This window comes from Salvelinus namaycush, chromosome 8 (assembly GCF_016432855.1).
Source record: "Salvelinus namaycush isolate Seneca chromosome 8, SaNama_1.0, whole genome shotgun sequence".
NCBI lineage: Eukaryota > Metazoa > Chordata > Actinopteri > Salmoniformes > Salmonidae > Salvelinus > Salvelinus namaycush.
The window spans coordinates 66,027,046-66,049,068 of NC_052314.1; positions in this window are offsets into that span (position 1 = coordinate 66,027,046).

Below are 22,023 nucleotides of genomic sequence, written 5' to 3' on the forward strand. Positions count from 1 at the left end.
CCTATACATATCTACCTCCATCACTCTAGTATCCCTGTCACCTTACCCCTATACATATCTACCTCCATCACTCCAGTATCCCTGTCACCTTACCCCTATACATATCTACCTCCATCACTCCAGTATCCCTGTCACCTTACCCCTATACATATCTACCTCCATCACTCCAGTATCCCTGTCACCTTACCCCGATACATATCTACCTCCATCACTCCAGTATCCCTGTCACCTTACCCCTATACATATCTACCTCCATCACTCCACAATCCCTGTCACCTTACCCCTATACATATCTACCTCCATCACTCTAGTATCCCTGTCACCTTACCCCTATACATATCTACCTCCATCACTCTAGTATCCCTGTCACCTTACCCCTATACATATCTACCTCCATCACTCTAGTATCCCTGTCACCTTACACCTATACATATCTACCTCCATCACTCCACTATCCCTGTCACCTTACCCCTATACATATCTACCTCCATCACTCTAGTATCCCTGTCACCTTACCCCTATACATATCTACCTCCATCACTCTAGTATCCCTGTCACCTTACCCCTATACATATCTACCTCCATCACTCTAGTATCCCTGTCACCTTACCCCTATACATAGCTACCTCCATCACGCCAGTATCCCTGTCACCTTACCCCTATACATATCTACCTCCATCACTCTAGTATCCCTGTCACCTTACCCCTATACATATCTACCTCCATCACTCCAGTATCCCTGTCACCTTACCCCTATACATATCTACCTCCATCACTCCAGTATCCCTGTCACCTTACCCCTATACATATCTACCTCCATCACTCCAGTATCCCTGTCCCCTTACCCCTATACATATCTACCTCCATCACTCCAGTATCCCTGTCCCCTTACCCCTATACATATCTACCTCCATCACTCCAGTATCCCTGTCACCTTACCCCTATACATATCTACCTCCATCACTCCAGTATCCCTGTCCCCTTACCCCTATACATATCTACCTCCATCACTCCAGTATCCCTGTCCCCTTACCCCTATACATATCTACCTCCATCACTCCAGTATCCCTGTCCCCTTACCCCTATACATATCTACCTCCATCACTCCAGTATCCCTAGAGTGATGGAGATTTTACGGTACTTGTGCATGTGACATTAACACTTGAAACTTGATTTCAATGGGTCTTTCTCCATTTTGATTGTTTTATACTGTTCAATATACTCCTTTCTGTGTTAACAAACAGTTCTGGACGAGGGCAATGCGTGCAAGTTGGTGACAGAACAAGGGGAAGTTGGTATAGTGCTTGAAACTCATGTGGCACTTTCTTATCTTTTAAACACAGAACTAGAAACACGATGTTCCCACATATGAAGACACTGGAATGGTGCTAGAGATAATATGAGGTTAAAGAGTGGTGGAATTCCCCTTAAATCATAACTCATTACAGGAACATGATCAGCATGACCACTGAAGATGTTAATTATTAAATCATAACTCATTACAGGAAAATGATCAGCATGACCACTGAAGATGTAAATGATGTAAGAGTGTCTTACCCTCTCTGCCTCCTCCTTCTTGTCAATGTGTTCAGCTAATGCCTCCTCTTCTGCCTCCTCCTTCTTGTCAACGTTTTCCCCTATTAAAACCTCTGCTTCCTCCTTCTTGTCAAGGTGTTCACCTAACACCTCCTCTGCTGGGTCTAGAATGGAGGGTGAGATAGAGTATTGTACATCAACATACATACAGGAAGTGGTTATTTTGAAGAATGAACATGAAGTGTTTCATTGTTGTGTATTGTGTCTTTATCCTCAAAGAGCTGCATGTTGAACAACTTACCTGGTGACTGAGGAGCTGGTCTTGTCAAAGTGTCTGGGTTTGCTGCTGGCAGAGGGGTCACAACACACAGTTGCTTTGTCTTTCCTTTCTGCACCTCCTGTAGATGGCCGAACTGCTGCTGTATCTGTTGCTGCGCTGCTTGTTGCATTGACTGCTGTTGCTGTTGCTGTGGTTGATTGAACATGACACTCTGTAGATTGGCTCCTGGTGCTCCCAGTGCTGCCATGTCATCAGGAGTGTGAATGTTCTGAACAGGTGTGGTGTCTCTGCCACCCCATTCACCACCTGTCGCACCAGGTGATGCCTCATCACCAGGCCTCTCCACCTCTATAACCCCACCTGGTGACCCCTCATCAGGCCTCTCCACCTCTATACCCCCACTAGGTGACCCCTCATCATCAGGCCTCTCCATCTCTATAACCCCACCAGGTGACCCCTCATCATCAGGCCTCTCCACCTCTATAACCCCACCAGGTGACCCCTCATCATCAGGCCTCTCCACCTCTATAACTCCACCAGGTGACCCCTCATCATCAGGCCTCTCCACCTCTATACCCCCACTAGGTGACCCCTCATCATCAGGCCTCTCCATCTCTATAACCCCACCAGGTGACCCCTCATCATCAGGCCTCTCCACCTCTATACCCCCACTAGGTGACCCCTCATCATCAGGCCTCTCCACCTCTATAACTCCACCTGGTGACCCCTCATCATCAGGCCTCTCCACCTCTATAACCCCACCAGGTGACCCCTCATCATCAGGCCTCTCCACCTCTATAACCCCACCAGGTGACCCCTCATCATCAGGCCTCTCCACCTCTATAACTCCACCTGGTGACCCCTCATCATCAGGCCTCTCCATCACTATAACCCCACCAGGTGACCCCTCATCATCAGGCCTCTCCACCTCTATAACCCCACCTGGTGACTCCTCATCATCAGGCCTCTCCGTCACTATAACCCCACCAGGTGACCCCTCATCACCAGGTCTCTCCACCTCTACAACTCCATCTGGTGACTCCTCATCATCAGGCCTCTCCACCTCTATAACCCCACCAGGTGACGCCTCATCATCAGGTCTCTCCACCTCTACAACTCCACCAGGTGACTCCTCATCATCAGGCCTCTCCACCTCTATAATCCCACCAGGTGACGCCTCATCATCAGGCATCTCCACCTCTATAACCCCACCAGGTGACTCCTCATCATCAGGCCTCTCCACCTCCATAACCCCACCTGGTGACCCCTCATCAGGCCTCTCCACCTCTATAACCCCACCTAGTGACTCCTCATCATCAGGCCTCTCCACCTCTATAACTCCACCAGGTGACTCCTCATCATCAGGCCTCTCCACCTCTATAACTCCACCAGGTGACTCCTCATCATCAGGCCTCTCCACCTCTATAACCCCACCTAGTGACTCCTCATCATCTGGCCTCTCCACCTCTATAACTCCACCAGGTGACTCCTCATCATCAGGCCTCTCCACCTCTATAACTCCACCAGGTGACTCCTCATCATCAGGCCTCTCCACCTCTATAACCCCACCTAGTGACTCCTCATCATCAGGTCTCTCCACCTCTATAACCCCACCAGGTGACCCCTCATCATCAGGGCTCTCCACCTCTATAACCCCACCTAGTGACTCATCATCTGGCCTCTCCACCTCTATAACTCCACCAGGTGACCCCTCATCATCAGGCCTCTCCACCTCTATAATCCCACCAGGTGACCCCTCATCATCAGGCCTCTCCACCTCTATAACCCCACTAGGTGACCCCTCATCATCAGGCCTCTCCACCTCTATACCCCCACCAGGTGACCCCTCATCATCAGGCCTCTCCACCTCTATAATCCCACCAGGTGACTCCTCATCATCAGGTCTCTCCACCTCTATAACCCCACCAAGTGACCCCTCATCAGGCCTCTCCATCACTATAACTCCAACTTGTGGGAAATCCCACCACCTAAAGATGAACGGGCTGCAGCAGTCTTCTAAAGTCTGACAGGGAAACATAATATAGTTTTTAGAGTTTCTCAAAGTAAGGTCAAAAAAACATTGTTAGTGGTTTACTGTCACAAAAAATACAATGAGTGGATGATCAACCAACACTAAGAACAGATCTCAAATTAGTCACATGTTGTTCTTCTTACGCTGGCTGTCAGTGGTATTGTTTTATAAATTCTTTAGATCACCTACATAGCATTGCCCCTGAATATTTAGCAACATTTTAATTACATTACAAAACATACTTCCAAAGATTCCTTTGATATATCCAATACACAGTTAAAAGGGCAATAAAGTGTTAATAGTGCAGGCTTCAAAATGGCTGACATGCATGAAGACGGCAGAATACAGATATGATGTCATTGTTTTAACACGACAAGCAGTTTTTGAACAACGGCGCACGACATGTTTCAATGTGCCAATAAATCAGCTCAATCTACTTTTTCATTTTTTTTTTAAATCGCAGCCTTCTGGGAGCAAGGATATGGATCATCCATACTTTGCTAATGCAGATACAAAACAGAGGAACGGAGAGCAAGGTAGATATGGAAAACTTAGCAAACTAGGCATTTGTGGTAAATGCATCTTTAAGCATGTCTGCTAATATGGAATTCATTTTTGTGTTTTTTTTATTATTTATTTAGCCAGACAAGTCACATTGAAATTTACATCTCTTTTTCAAGTGAGCCCAGGCCAAGAAACTAGCATACATAGTTACACACGAGACACAACACAAAACATAACAAAGAATAGAAGTTAACAGTGACAAGTGCATAAGAGAGCTTAAAAGAGCAGGTTAAAAAACAGCAACCTCCAGTAAGATCAGAGGTGGTGGTTTGTGTCTCTTTGTCAACTACAGCTAGAGCGCAATCCTTAATATTAAGGAAGTGTTCACATTTTGCTCGCACGAGTTAGAATACCTCATGATAAACTGTAGACCATAATATTTACCAACAGAGTTTTCATCTATATTCTTCGTAGCTGTCTATTTACCAACACAAAATGATGCTGACCGCAATCAATGAGATGTATAAGGCCATAAGCAAATAAGAAAATGCTCATCCAGAGACTGCGCTCCTAGTGACCGGGGACTTTAATGCAGGAAAACATAAATCTGTTTTACCTAATTTCTACCAGCATGTCATGTGCAAATAGAGGAAAAAAATAACTATAGACCACCTTTATTCCACACACAGAGACGAGTACAAAGCTCTCCCTCGCCCTCCACTTGGCAAATCTGACCATACTTCTATCCTTCTGATTCATGCCTACAAGAAAAAACTCAAACAGGAAGTACCACATCAGTCACCGGCTTCATTAATAAGTGCATCGACGTCGTCGTCCCTACAGTTGACCGTGCGTACATATTCCAACCAGAAGCCATGGATTACAGGCAACATCCACACTGAGCAATAGGCTAGAGCTGCCACTTTCAAGGAGCGGGACACTAATCCGGCCGCTTACAAAAAATCCCGCTATACCCTCAGACGAAAGATCAAACCGATAAAGCTTCAGTACAGGACTAAGATTGAATCCTAGCTACACCGGCTCTGACGCTCGTCGGATGTCGCAGGAGTTGCAAACTATGACGGATTACAAAGGGAAACCCAGCCGTGAGCTGCCCAGTGACACAAGTCTACCAGACGAGATAAATTTCTTCTATGCTCGCTTCGAGGCAAGAAACACTGAACCAAGCATGTGGTGGGGGTAGGTGGTGGGGGTAGGCAATAACATATCTGCCAGGACAACAACATCTCCCTCAACATCAGCAAGACAAAGAAGCTGATCGTGGACAACAGGAAAAGGAAGGCCGAGCACGCCCCCATCCACGTCGACAGGGCTGTAGTGGAGCAGGTCGAGAGCTGTCCACATCACTAAGAAACTATCATGGTCCAAACACACCAAGACAGACAGACACACACACACACACACACACACACACACACACACACACACACACACACACACACACACACACACACACACACACACACACACACACACACACACACACACACACACATTCCCTCACACACACACACATGCTGCTGCTACTCACTGTTTATATATGCATAGTCACTTTACCCCTACCTACATGTACATATTACCTCAATTATCTGGACTAACCTTTACCCCTGCACATTGACTCGGCACCGGTCCCCCTTGTTATTGTTATTTTATTGTGTTACTATTTTTCCTTTAGTTTATTTGGCCATTTTTTTCTTACTTTTTAAAACTCGGAATTGTTGGTTAAGGGCTCATAAGTAAGCATTTCACGGTAAGGTCTACCTACACCTGTTGTATTCAGCGCATATGACAAATTAGATTAGATTTTATTTGAATATTTAAACCCAGGTCTGGGGCTCTATGTGTATCAAGGCTGCTCTCTAGTGGTGAGCATGAACATAACACACATAGGGTGTGTTCATAAATTCAATCTGGAGTGTCAGAGTGTGCTCAGGACTAAGATTGAATCCTAGCTACACCGGCTCTGACGCTCGTCGGATGTCGCAAACTCTGGGCGTTTGTAAATTCAGAGTGTTGTCAGTTTGTTCTTTTGTAAAGTCAGAGTGTTTTGCTCTTAGAGCGTTGAGAGCGCACACTTGACGCTCTGGCCGAGGAGTGGGGTTGATCCAAGCTAACTGGCTAACGTTGGCTAGCTTGCTAGCTACTTCCAGACACAAATGAGAGAACAGCTCACTGACCATTTTACTCCCCCTAGCAGAGCTGGTTAGGCTGTTTTCATGTTAACCAGAGCGTTGGTGACTGCAACTGTGCTGCTGGAAACAATTTAAATACGCTTTTTTGCAAACTTTTACTGACACCGTTCATATTCAATGGGTGTTGAACGTTCGTAACATCGTCAGTTATTCTGCGCTCTGGCACACTCAGACGAGAGTGCTCTGAAATCACAGTAGATTGAAGCCAGAGTGAATTTACGAACGCACCCATAATTAAATAGAACAGGCGCATCTCTATGGTAACTCACCCATTATTGTTATTTTATTGTTACTATTTTTCCTTTAGTTTATTCAGAAGAAAAAAAAATTACTCTGCATTGTTGGTTAAGGGCTTGCAAGTACCCATTTCATGGTAAGGTAATACCTGTTGTATTCGCCGCATGTGACAAATAATATTTGATTTGATGTGCAGTCTGTGGCCAACAACCCTCCAATCTGGGATTTAAATTCATCACTCAGAATTAAATGATCTAGTTTTAAGTCGTTTCCCAAAGTGTTTCTTGATGATGGGGGCAGCAAAGCTAAAGTCATTCTTAACTCAATTCTTGTGTTGTAAACACGATATAAAATACAGTTCTGTGATCTCTAACGGTAATGTCCATGGGAGAATATCAAGTGCATTCTCCTTGCATCCTCTCTCCTCGCCTCAAAACCCATTTGTGGAGAAGGTCAGAAAAACTGGACCTGTGGCTTTCTCTTACAATGGGGTTTGAGAAGGAGGCAATGATAGGAGAGAGGATGCGAGGAGAATGAAATTGAGAATCTCCCCATGACTCTGTAGCGTCAATAAAGTGCTTAAATATATTGGCGGCTGTCCTAAAATGGTCTTATAGACAAACATGTTCGTCTTACAGTTAAGGATGGCCTTCCTGCTAACTGATATAAGGCAGAGTGGTAAGATATCTTGTGTTGGTTACAAATCTTAAAGAAGCATGGTAATGTGTGTCTAGTGTGAGCAGGTAAGAAAAACTAATGGTATTCTCAAGAACAAGAAATGGGATTATTTTGCAAAGTGACAATCTGAGGCAGTATAGGAGGTTAATTTCTTGTTCTTGAGAATACCATTAGTTTTGTTTTCTCTGCATTTAAATGGGCAATCAGCAGTATAAAAAAATAATATGATTGATTCTTGAAGAATATAACTTATTAATGCCTCATGAGCTTAGTTCAACTGTCGTAGCCCATCAAAACCCCAAATATAAGTTTGTTTTACTCCAATGTTTTTAAACAAAGTAAATATAAACTAACACTACATAGCCTCAAAACATGGTTAAAACGATTGATGTCATGGATGGTCTGTCCTTTCATCCATAGCTCTGTCCATGAATTTGAGAGTGATTACAATTCTCCTCAGATTTTTACAGAATCAGGGGCAGGTAACATGCTTTGTTATTGTTTCAACTACTGATTGCCACCATACGACCAATTTGAGCTGAAAGAGGGAATATTGGACAACATAAAACGCTTCCTGCAATTTGAGAAATACCTAAGAATGGAACACTGTGGAACTCACGCCAGTATTTACAGAATTACATGTGTTGCCTATTTTTTATAATAAAAAAATGACGTTTGTAGTAGTTACTCTTGTTACAATGAACATAAAAACATCTCATTACTCATACAACTTATTACAAAAGGCATTTTATAAAATAAAGTGCATACAAAGTACTAAGAAACGTACAAGTTCCACATTTAACTTTTTTATGTCAATTTGGAAATACCAAAAATAGCCATTTTGTATTTGCAGACACAACAATGTGTTTGTTTAAATAGTACAGTTATAGATGTCTTTACCTTTGCCTGCCTGCTGAGTTGGGGACCTACAGTCATATGTCAACAAGTGGAGATGCAGCTGATGTTTTATAGAGATGTGGGCGTAAGCTCAGACCAAGAGCAACAGCATCAGAACATGATTAACCCTATCAGTCCCGAGATCTCAGCAAAAATCATCTTTTCAATTATCTGACTTTCATTTATCTGCACGTATAGCCCTCATATTTAGCCTCACAATGAAGAATTTTACCATTCAGGACAACCAGGGATACAAGTAGAACACAAAACTATTTGACATAAACAGTTGCATTCATGAGTTAATTGATTTATACAGCTCAAGACCAGTTACTGATTGAATGGGTTGTTTGGCCAAGGTCATTTGAAACTACAATGAACAAAATATATAATTTGTTTACATCCCTGTTAGTAGGCATTTCTCCTTTGCCAAGATAATCCATCCACCTGACAGTTGTGGCATATGAAGAGGCTGATTAAACAGTATGACCATTACACAGGACACAAAATACCTTGTCTAAACAACCCTTTTAATCAGTAAAGTATTGTTATGTAACTGTAGCGAAAAGCATGATTTACAAGAAATCCCCTGACTGACTAGAAACAGACTTACTCAGACCCCTCCCCTTTTAGTCAGTCAGGGGATTTCAGGTGACTCAAACTGAAAATAAAAACTAACATAGGAAATAGATTCATTAAATTCAATAACAGAGATTGGATGTGTATAATTCAATACATGTTTAGGTAGTACATGTGTTTACATAACTGTGCTACTTCTGATCTTCAGATAAAGAAGTGATGGGTGACTTGAGGGAGAAAGAGAGTCAGGTCAAGACCAGTTACACCAAAATGACTGCAGGGAGAGAACAGATGCAAAGAGAGAAAGACAAAGTTCATATCGTATGAGAGCTTCTACTGTCATGAAGACAATAATATATCATGTATTGATAGATCGTAAATAATTGCTGTTTGTGTGAATAATGGCTTTTGTGTGATTAAGGAGAAGTAGAATGAAGCATTAAGACTCTGGGATGTTTTGCCTGATAAAGTCATAGTGGAAGTAGAAAAAGGGGTTTTGCTGAATATTAGTGTGTCGGTTTGAAGAAGTGTCTTTGTACTTCCTGTGACCGGAGACCCTCAATATGTTATCTGGGGCAACAGTAGGACGAGAAGAGGAAGTGGCCCCAAGTGCTATGAAACCCAGACGAGAAGAGGAAGTTGCCCCAAGCACTATGGAACCCCAACCTGGTCTCAAAACATGTCATATTATTATATTTACTCCAATTAGGGGTAGAGTTAGGGGAAAATAATAAAGGAAAATATTTGTATAAAAAAAATAGAGAGAATATATGGGGGATTGGTAATAATGCAGACAATTACATTGATGGAAGCAAAAATAAATATGCAATATTAAAGCTGATCTACCCCCTAAAAGATTTAAAATAAAGAAATACATTAAATGTAATCAGTAAAGTATCATTTTTTAACTGCAGCATGGTGCATGATTTACAAGAAATCCCCTCACTGACTAGAAACAGACTTTCTCAGAACCCTCCCCCCGTTTAGTCTGTCTGGGGATTTCAGGTGACTCAAACTGAAACTAAAACTAACAGATCAAGAGCAGTTACAGCAACCTGACTGCAGAGAGAGATCAGATGCAAAGAGAGAGACAAAGATCACATCTTATGAGAGCTTCTACTGTCTCATACGGTATAATGTCTAATAATATATATAAAATATAATATATGCCATATGTCACGATTAGACAGTGACAGTCCCCTGACTGACTAGAAGTGGACTTGCGCAGACCTTGGGGGGAGGGGGGTCTGATACTTTAGTTACTGATTGAATGCGTTGTTTGGTAAAAGTCATTTGAAACTTAAACTAACATAGAAAAACAATTAAAGAAAACTCAGTGACTTAACATATTGGATGTGTATGATTCAATGACATGTTTACGCAGTACAGTTGTTACATACGGTTTGCGTGTTGTGCTATTTCTGAAAGGAGTGATGGGTGACATTTAGGAGAAAGAGAGTCAGGTCAAGAGCAGTTACACCAACCTGACTGCAGGGAGAGAACAGATGCAAACAGAGAAAGACAAAGTTCATACCTTATAAGAACTTTTACTATCATAAAAACAATAATATATAATAATCAAATCAAATTGTATTGGTCACATAGAAATATTTATTATATGTTATTGTGAGTGTACCAAATGCTTGTGTTCCTAGCTCCAACAGTGCAGTAGTATCTAACAATTCTCAACAATACACACAAATCTAAAAGTAAAAGAAGGGAATTAAGAAACATAAATATTAAGTTTACTAAAATACCTTAGAATACAGTATATACATATGAAATGAGTAAAGCAGTATGTAAACATTATTATAGTGACTAGTGTTCCATTATTAAAGTGACCATTGATTCCATGTCTATGTACATAGAGCAGCCTCTAACTTGCAGGGTTGAGTAAGCGGTTGGAAGTCGGCTAGTGATGGCTATTTAACAGTCTGATGGCCTTGAGATAGAAGCTGTTTTTCAGTCTCTTGGTCCCAGTCCCAGCTTTGATGCTCCTGTACTGACCTCGCCTTCTGGATGATAGTGGGTGAGCAGGCCGTGGCTCGGGTGGTTGATGTCCTTGATGATCTTTTTGGCCTTCCTGTGACATCGGGTGCTGTAGGTGCCCTGGAGGGCAGACTGTGTGCCCCCGGTGATGTGTTGGGCAGACCGCACCACCCTCTGGAGAGCCCTGCGGTTGCGAGTGGTGCAGTTGCCGTACCAGGTGGTGGTACAACCCGACAGGATGCTTTCAATTGTACATCTGTAAAAGTTTGTGAGCATCTTAGGGGTCAAGACAAATTTCTTCTGCATCCTGAAGTTGAAGAAGTGCTGTTGCGCCTTCCTGTTGGACCATTTCAGATTGTCAGTGATGTGTACTCCGAGGAACTTGAAGCTTTTCATCTACTCCACTGCGATGCCGTTGATGTGGATAGGGGCGTGATACCTCTGCTGTCTCCTGAAGTCCAAATCCTTCCTTTCATTTTGTTGACGTTGAGGGAGAGGTTATTTTCCTGGCACCACTCCGCCAGAGCCCTCACCTCCTCCCTGTAGGCTGTCTCGTCATTGTTGGTAATCAGGCCTACTACTGTTGCGTCGTCTGCAAAGTTGAAGATTGAGTTGGAGGTGTGCGTGGCCACGCAGTCATAGTTGAACAGGGAGTACAGGAGGGGGCTGAGCACGCACCCATGTGGGGCCCCTGTGTTGAGGATCAGTGTAGTGGAGGTGTTGTTTCCTACCTTCACCACCTGGGGGCGGCTCGCCAGGAAGTCCAGGACCCAGTTGCGCAGGTTCAGGCTCAGGCCCCCGAATTTCATGATGAGCTTGGAGGGTACTATGGTGTTGAAGGCTATAGTCTATAAAGGGATTCCTCTTGTCCAGATGGGACAGCGCAGTGTGCAGTACGATGGCGATTGCATCGTCTGTGGATATATTGGGGTGGTATGCAAATTGAATTGGGTCTAGGGTGTCAGCTAAGGTGGAGGTGATATGATCCTTAACTAGCCTCTCAAAGCATATCATTATGACAGAAGGGAGTGCTACGGGGCTAAAGTTATTTAGTTCAGTTACCTTTGCTTTCTTGGGTACAGGAACAATGGTGGACATCTTGAAGCAAGTGGGGACAGCAGACTGGGATGGGGAGAGATTTAATATGTCCGTAAACACTGCAGCCAGCTGTTTTGAGGACGCGGCTAGGGATGCCATCTGGGCCGGCAGCCTTGCGAGGATTAACACGCTGAAATGTCGCACTCACATCGGCCAAGGAGACCGAGAGCCCGCGGTCCTTGGGAGTGGGTCATGTCAGTTGCACTTTGTTATCCTCAAAGCGGGCGAAAAATGTGTTTAGCTTGTCCGGGAACAAGACGTCGGTGTCAGCGACGTGGCTGGTTATCCTTTTATAATCCGTGATTGCCTGGAGTTCCTGCCACATACGTCTTGAGTCTGAGCCATTGAATTGCGACTCCACTCTGTCCCTGTACTGACGTTTTGCCTGTGTGATTGCCTCACGGAGGGAATAACTACACTGTTTGTATTCAACCATATTCCCAGTCACCTTGCCGTGTTCACACTTTCAGTTTTGCGCGATTGCTGCCATCTATCCACAGTTTTTGGTTTGGGTAGCTTTTAATAGTCACAGTGGGAACAAGAATCACCTATACACTTCCTGATGAACTCAGTCACTGTGCCCGTGTATACGTCAAAGTTATTTTCAGAGAAAACCCAGAACCTATCCTAGTCCACGTGATCAAAACATTTTTGAAGCATGGATTCCGATTTGTCAGACCAGCGTTGAATACACCTTAGCACAGGTACTTCCTGTTTGAGTTTATGCCTATAGGAAGGGAGGAGCAAGATGGAGTCGTGATCTGATTTGCAGAAGGTAGAGCAGGGGAAGGCATTGTAGCCATCCTGGAAGGGGAAGTAACAATGGTCGAGAGTTTTTGATGTGCGAGTACTACAGGCAATGTGTTGATAGAACCTCCGTAGCGTTTTCCTCAAATTTGCTTTGTTAAAATCCCCAGCTACAATAAATGTCAGTGTAGTTCCTTGAGGGCCGTTGTGGTATTGGGAATATACACAGCTGTGACTATAACCGAAGATAATAATCTTGGGAGGTAATATGGACTGCATTTGAATGTAAGGTATTCTATGTCGGGTGAACAAGAGGACTTAAGTTCCTGTAAGTTATCACAATCATACCATAAGTAGTTAATCATGAAACATACACCACTGCCTTTTTTCTTCCCTTTATTCCTGTCTGCGCGATGTACTGAGAACCCAGCTGGCTGTATGGATGGGGACAGTATATCCGGAGAGAGTCATGGTTCTGTGAAACAGTATGTTACAGTCCCTGATGTCTCTCTGGAAGGAGATCCCCGAAGTTAATACTTTGTAGAGCCACCTTTTGCAGCACTGTCACGCCCTGGCCTTAGTATTATTTGTTTTCTTTATTATTTTAGTTAGGTCAGGGTGTGACATGGGGTATGTGTGTGTTTTGGGTGATTATATGGTATAGGGGGTGTTGGTTGTAGTGTATGGGTTTGTGTTGAGTGTATGTGTCTAGGTATGTCTATGTTGAACGTTTGTAGCCTGTGTGTGTGCACTACGTTTATAGCTTCACGGTCGTTTGTTGTTTTTGTATAGTTTGTAATAGTGTTTCGTTTCATGTTCATCTTCGTAGTAAAAAATAAAAGAAGATGGCTTATTTTCCACATGCTGCGTTTTGGTCCGTCTCTCCACACGAGCGTGACAGAATTCCCCACCAACATGGGACCAAGCAGCGTAAATCAAGGCAGAGTGGCTGGAAGCCCGAGAGGCTACCCCAAACATTTCTTGGGGGAGGGCACACGGGGAGTGTGGCTGGGTCAAGTGGGAGAATTGAGCCAGTTCCCCGTGCTTACCATCAGGAGCAGTTGGCTAAACGAAGGTATGAGTCGGAGAATGTGGAGGAGTTATTGGACAGATTGGAGGAAAGTGAAAGGATGGGAGATTATGAGACATTTGAGGAGTTGTTGGTGTTATTGGAGGAGAGCGAAGAGAGAGAGATGTTGATATGGGGGAGCATACAACCAGGTAAGGTTGGGAAGCCTCCTGTGCGTCTCCTGAGCCCTGTACGCACTGTTCCTTCTTCCCGCACTCTTCCTGAGGTGCGTGCCCTCAGCCTGGTACCACCAGTACCGGTACCACGCACCAGGCCTATAGTGCGCCTCGAGAGTCCAGTGTGCCCTGTTCCTCCTCCACGTACTAGCCCTATGGTGCGTGTCTCCAGTCCGGTACCACGCACCAAGCTTCCTGTGTGTTCCCAGAGTCCTGTGCATCCTGTTGCTGCTCCCCGCACTAGCCCTGAGATGCGTGTCCCCAGCCCGGTACCACCAGTTCCGGCACCACGCACTAGGCCTAATGTGCGTCCCCAGGGTCCAGTATGCCCTGTTCCTTCTCCCCGCACTAGCCCTGAGATGCGTGTCCCCAGCCCGGTACCACCAGTTCCGGCACCACGCACTAGGCCTAATGTGCGTCTCCAGGGTCCTGTATGCCCTGTTCCTTCTCCCCGCACTAGCCTGAAGGTGCGTGTCCTTAGCCCGGTGCCTCCAGTTCCGGCACCACGCACCAGGCCTACAGTGCGCCTCATCCGGCCAGAGTCATCCGTCTGCCCAGTGCCATCTGAGTCATCCGTCTGCCCAGTGCCATCTGAGCCATCCGTCTCCCCAGCGCCATCTGAGCCATCCGTCTCCTCAGCGCCATCTGAGCCGTCCGTCTCCCCAGCGCCATCTGAGCCATCCGTCTCCCCAGCGCCATCTGAGCCATCCGTCTGCCCCGAGCCGTCTGAGCCGCCCGTCTGTCCCGAGCCGTCAGAGCCGTTAGTCAGTCAGGAGCCGCTAGAGCCATTCGTCAGACAGGATCTGCCAGAGCCGCCAACCAGACAGGATCTGCCAGAGCCGCCAACCAGACAGGATCTGCCAGAGCCGCCAACCAGACAGGATCTGCCAGAGCCGCCAACCAGACAGGATCTGCCAGAGCCGCCAACCAGACAGGATCTGCCAGAGCCGCCAACCAGACAGGATCTGCCAGAGCCGCCAACCAGACAGGATCTGCCAGAGCCGCCAACCAGACAGGATCTGCCAGAGCCGTCAGCCAGCCATGAGCAGCCAGATCCGTCAGCCAGCCATGAGCAGCCAGAGCCGTCAGCCAGCCATGAGCAGCCAGATCCGTCAGCCAGCCATGAGCAGCCAGATCCGTCAGCCAGCCATGAGCAGCCAGATCCGTCAGCCAGCCATGAGCAGCCAGATCCGTCAGCCAGCCATGAGCAGCCAGATCCGTCAGCCAGCCATGAGCCGCCAGCCATGGGCGGCCAGAGTCGCCCGCCAGCCATGGGCGGCCAGAGTCGCCCGCCAGCCATGGGCGGCCAGAGTCGCCCGCCAGCCATGGGCGGCCAGAGTCGCCCGCCAGCCATGGGCGGCCAGAGTCGCCCGCCAGCCATGGGCAGCCAGAGTCGCCCGCCAGCCATGGGCAGCCAGAGTCGCCAGTCAGCCAGGATCTACCAGAGACACCGAAGCGGATATTGACAATGCTGGAGTCGCCGCCATATTAGGGCCCACCCCGGACCCTCCCTTTATATGTCAGGTTTTGCGGCCGGAGTCCGCACCTTTTGGGGGGGGTACTGTCACGCCCTGGCCTTAGTATTATTTGTTTTCTTTATTATTTTAGTTAGGTCAGGGTGTGACATGGGGTATGTGTGTGTTTTGGGTGATTATATGGTATAGGGGGTGTTGGTTGTAGTGTATGGGTTTGTGTTGAGTGTATGTGTCTAGGTATGTCTATGTTGAACGTTTGTAGCCTGTGTGTGTGCACTACGTTTATAGCTTCACGGTCATTTGTTGTTTTTGTATAGTTTGTAATAGTGTTTCGTTTCATGTTCATCTTCGTAGTAAAAAATAAAAGAAGATGGCTTATTTTCCACATGCTGCGTTTTGGTCCGTCTCTCCTCCACACGATCGTGACAAGCACTTACAGCTGCAAGGTTCTTGGGGTATGTCTCTATAAGCTTGGCACATCTAGCCACTGGGATTTTTGCCCATTCTTCAAGGCAAAACTGCTCAAGCTCCTTCAAGTTGGATGGGTTCCGCTGGTGTACAGCAATCTTTAAGTCATACCACATATTCTCAATTGGATTGAGGTCTGGGGTTTGACTAGGGCATTCAGAGACACAAAAATGTTTCCCCACCACTCGAGTGTTGCTTTAGCAGTATGCTTAGGGTAGTTGTCCTGTTGGGTAGGTGAACCTCCGTCCCAGTCTCAAATCTCTGTAAGACTGAAACAGGTTTCCCTCAAAAATGTCCCTGTAGTTAACGCCATCCATCATTCCTTCAATTCTGACCAGTTTCCCAGTCCCTGCCGATGAAAACCATTCCCATAGTATGATGCTGCCACCACCATTCTTCACTGTGGGGATGGTGTTCTTGGGTGATGAGAGGTGTTGGGTTTGCGCCAGACATAGGAATTTCCTTGATGGCCAAAAAGTTACATTTTAGCCTCATCTAACCAGAGTACCTTCTTCCATATGTTTGGGGAGTCTCCCACATGCCTTTTGGCGATGCCTATTTCCCACAAGCCTATTTTTTTCTTTAAGCAATGGCTTTTTTCTGGCCACTCTTCCGTAAAGCCCAGCTCTGTGGAGTGTACAGCTTAAAGTGGTCCTATGGACAGATACTCCAAACTCCGCTGTGGAGCTCTGCAGCTCCTTCACGGTTATCTTTGGTGTCTTTGTTGCCTCTCTGATTAATGCCCTCCGTGCCTGGTCTGTGAGTTTTGGTGGGCGGCCCTCTCTTGGCAGGTCTGTTGTGGTGCCATATTCTTTCAATTTTTTAATAATGGATTTAATGGTGCTCCGTGGGATGTTCAAAGTTTCAGATATTTGTTTTATAACCAAACCCTGATCTGTACTTCTCCACAACTTTGTCCATGACCTGTTTGGAGAGCTCCTTGGTCTTCATGGTGCCACTTGCTTGGTGGTGCCCCTTGATTAGTGGTGTTGCAGACTCTGGGGGCTTTCAAAACAGGTGTATATATACTGAGATCATGTGACAGATCATGTGACACTTAGATTGCACACAGGTGGACTTTATTTAACTAATTATGTGACTTCTGAAGGTAATTGGTTGCACCAGATCTTATTTAGGGGCTTCATAGCAAAGGGGTGAATACATATGCAAACACCACTTTTCCGGAGTTTTTTCTTTTTAGTTTCACTACACCAATTTGGACTATTTTGTGTATGTCCATTACATGAAATCCAAATAAAAATCTATTTAAATGACAGGTTGTAATGCAACAAAATAGGAAAAACACCAAGGGGGATGAATACTTTTGCAAGGCACTGTAGCCTTGTTATTGGTATTTTACTGTGACTTTTTATGTTATTTTTTACTTACGTTTATATAGTAAATATTTTCTGAACTCTATTTCTTGAACTGCATTGTTGGTTAATGATTTGTAAGTAAGCATTTCATTTGTATTCGGTGCATGTGACAAAAACAAATAATATTTGAAATATCAGATCCCGACTCAGAAAAAATGTTCATAACAACAAGTCCTTAATAACATAAGTTGGAAACTCAGTTATCATCTTTGGACCCTGACTTTCCCCACATGCTGAAATCTGACATCAGCTACCACGGAAATGACTTTGATGGCAGCATTTTCTGCAGTTAAATGCAACAACAAAACTTTAGTTATCAAAATAAACATTACTATATGTTTTTGAACACTATAAATTGTTTGCTAACATTCCCAAGTTCTTACTCCAAGTTGACAAGTCGTTCCTCTGATAACTCTAAACTCTGATAGGACTTGAATGTGGCAATAGACCTTGGAGAGAAAAAACAAGGAAGTGAATATATACAGAATAAAAGAAAAGTATGAGCGGACTGAAAAACAATTGGTGGTGGTGGGGAGGTAGGATAGATTAAGATGCACTTTAAACTATAGAATAAAGGACTACCTTCTTAATTCAATACTAACTTCATACACTTGGGCTCTTTCTCAGTCGTCGAAAACGTGTCCTCTCCTTCACTGATCTGAAAGAACTGACCAGGTGAAAGTTAAGCCAGCCTAATGATGAGCTTTCTTCCGCCATACTGTTTTCACCTGTGAACATTTTTCCAACTAGTGCAGATGCAGGCGAGGAGTCAAGGAGAAGACGGATTTTTAGACAATTGAGAAAGAGCTTCTGTTGCAGATAGAAATGCTATGAATAAAGTGGACATGATTCCTTATTTTCTACATGTCAGAGAGGCATGTTTGTTCTACATAGCACATTTCTATCTGAATGTTCCTTAACATTGCATCTTGCTGAACGCCCCCTTGCTCTAGTCACATGTACACAGATGGCATACCAAGATCACCATCTGGTGGTCAATTATTGTACTGCTATAACTTTTCTGAGAACGACTAGTTTCTATCTATTCAATCTGACCTTTTTTAAAGGGCAATTGCACTTCCTGTTTTGGCTTTTTTTCCCATCAATGCTCAATAAGAACTACTAGCAGCCATGACTGAAGGTAAATGAGAGTTGTGTCGGGGGTGTGGTTAGACGTGGGTGTTTCTTGGGTGTGTCTGCTATTCAATCACAACAAACAAGTGCGGTAGTGAGTACAGCGAGGTAAGTTAAGATAGCTTTGCTATGGAGAGAACAAAGTTCAGTTCTATGTGTAGGCTAAAGCTAGTCCTTGATCATGACTCTCAGTTCTGTGTAGGCTAAAGCTAGTCCTTGATCATGACTCTCAGTTCTATGTGTAGGCTAAAGCTAGTCCTTGATCATGACTCTCAGTTCCATGTGTAGGCTAAAGCTAGTCCTTGATCATGACTCTCAGTTCAATGTGTAGGCAAAAGCTAGTCCTTGATCATGACTCTCAGTTCAATGTGTAGGCAAAAGCTAGTCCTTGATCATGACTCTCAGTTCAATGTGTAGGCAAAAGCTAGTCCTTGATCATGACTCTCAGTTCAATGTGTAGGCTAAAGCTAGTCCTTGATCATGACTCTCAGTTCAATGTGTAGGCAAAAGCTAGTCCTTGATCATGACTCTCAGTTCCATGTGTAGGCAAAAGCTAGTCCTTGATCATGACTCTCAGTTCCATGTGTAGGCTAAAGCTAGTCCTTGATCATGACTCTCAGTTCAATGTGTAGGCAAAAGCTAGTCCTTGATCATGACTCTCAGTTCCATGTGTAGGCAAAAGCTAGTCCTTGATCATGACTCTCAGTTCAATGTGTAGGCAAAAGCTAGTCCTTGATCATGACTCTCAGTTCTATGTGTAGGCTAAAGCTAGTCCTTGATCATGACTCTCAGTTCAATGTGTAGGCAAAAGCTAGTCCTTGATCATGACTCTCAGTTCTATGTGTAGGCTAAAGCTAGTCCTTGATCATGACTCTCAGTTCTATGTGTAGGCTAAAGCTAGTCCTTGATCATGACTCTCAGTTCCATGTGTAGGCTAAAGCTAGTCCTTGATCATGACTCTCAGTTCAATGTGTAGGAAAAAGCTAGTCCTTGATCATGACTCTCAGTTCAATGTGTAGGAAAAAGCTAGTCCTTGATCATGACTCTCAGTTCCATTATATTACACAAGAGACATTGGATGAAGGCGTCTTCTGTAGGGGGGAGTTTTGTTAAGATACCTGACACTCGGTCTGAACAGTAACATGCATTGTCTGTGGTTTTGTCTGTGGTACGGTTTTGGAAGCATATGGACCTTATCTTTCATATCAGAGAGGGGAAAAAAACATTGATACACACCTTGATAAGGTTGGGGTTAGTGTTCCCACACGGCCACATCTCCATGTTACAGGTCTTGTTTAGGGAAAACAGACAGAAGAAAAGAAGCGACCACCTGTGCTATGTAGCATGCTCTGAACACCTGTGTGTAAGCATAACTCGTGAAGTGTAGTTTCGTCAGATGGAGGCGCACATAGCTGAATCAATCTCTACTAAACTGATACAGTAAGTGTATGTTTTTTATTTGAAGAATTCTTTCTCGCTGATGAAAAATAAGGGCCATATGTTTCGAAAGCTGTGACGTAAGCAATGATTATTGTTATTTCTAAATATTAAAACACTGAGTCAGTATTGTAGTTCACATGAGGCAGTCGTTGGCTATGCTAACGGCTGAGAACTGTAGGGAGAAGGCAGAATGCTGCCTACAGATTTTGAAAACCAGGCTTAAGCCTGCGCTGACCTTGTGTTTAGCCAAGCTGACAGCAGCTAGCTAGCATAGCTTGGTGTTAGCTGCAGCTGGCTATCCTAGCTGGCTGATATTTCTGTCAAATCAGTTTTTACTCAACAAGTCTTTCTGGTTAAGTCTCTAAGAGCTTTCCGCACCTGGATTGTGCAACATTTACCCATTATTATTTTCAAAATTCCTCAAGCTCTGTCAAATTGGTTGTTGATCATTGCTAGACAACCATTTTCAGTTCTTGCCATAGATTTTCAAGTAAATGTAAGTAATAACTGTACCTCGGCCACTCAGGAACATTCACTGTCTTCTTGGAAAGCAACTCCAGTGTAGCTTTGGCATTGTGTTTTATATTATTGTTCTGCTAAAAGATGAGTCTGGAGTCTGGTGGAAAGCAGACTAAACCAGGATTTCCTCCAGGATTTTGCCTGTGCTTAGCTCAATTCTGTTTCTTTTTTATCCTGAAAAACTACCAGTCCTTAACAATTACAAGCATACCCATAACATTATGGAGCCACCACTACGCTTGAAAATATGGAGAGTGGTACTCAGTAATGTGTTGTCATGGATTTGTATTCAGGACAAAAAGTTAATTACATTGTCACATTTTTGCAGTATTACTTTATTGCCTTGTTGCAAAAAGGCTGCATGTTTTGAAATATGTTTTATTCTGTACAGGCTTCCTTTCCTCTCTATTAGATTAGTATTGTTTGGTAACTATATAATGTTGTTGATCCATCCTCAGTGTTCTCCTATCACAGCCATTGAACTCTGTAACTGTTTTAAAGTCCCCATTGGCCTCATGGTGAAATCCCTGAGCGATTTCCTTCCTCTCCGGCAACTGAATTAGGAAGGACACCTGTATATTTGTAGTGACTGGCTGTATTGATACACCATCCAAAGTGTAATTAACAACTTTACCATGCTCAAAGGGATATTCAATGTCTGCTTTTTTTCTTTTGACCCATCTACCAATACGTGCCCTCTTTACACAGCATTGGAAAACCTCCCTGATCTTTGAATCTGGGTTTGAAATTCACTGCTTGACTGAGGGCCCTTACAGATCATGTGTATGTTATGGTAACCACTATTATTACACACAGTGAGTCCATGCAACTTATTACAGTATGTGACTTGTTTTAAGCACCTTTTTACTCCTGAACCTATTTAGGCTTGCCATTAAAAAGGGTTGAATTCTTATTGACTGAAGGCATTTCAGCGTTTCATTTTAAATGAATTTGTAAAATAACAGTCCACTTTGACATTATGGGGTATTGTGTGTAGGACAGTGACAAAAACATCTCAATGTAATCCAATTTAAATTCAGGTTCTAACACAACAAAATGTGGGTAAAGTCAAGGGGTGTGAATACTTTCTGAAGGCACTGTAACAATGTGCTAATATTACACTTGTCTTTCATCTTGTACTGTAATTCACAGTCGAAACAGATACTGCACCTATCAGCATTGTGCCTGTGGTGCTGATGGGGTTAATGGCAGGAGCCGGGTTACCGAGTTTTACCGGGGTTTTCCGCCCAACCCACTGTAAGGATGATGCTGGAGATGAGAAGCAGGTACAGGGAGTGGACGTTTAATTGACAACAGACATGGGACGGGTCAGCATCTGGACAGGAACACACAATGACAATGCTGACAAAGGGATCTAACCAAAGAAACAGACAGATATAGGAGGGCCATTCAACAAATTAAAGGAGTCCAGGAGAGTCCAATGACGCGCTGCTGCACGTGATGTGACCGGTGATGAAGCGCAGGTGTGATGAAGCGCCTAACGATGGTGACAGGTGTGCATAGTGAAGGCAGTCTGGCACCCTCGAGCGTCAGAGAGGGAGAGCGGGAGCAGGCGTGA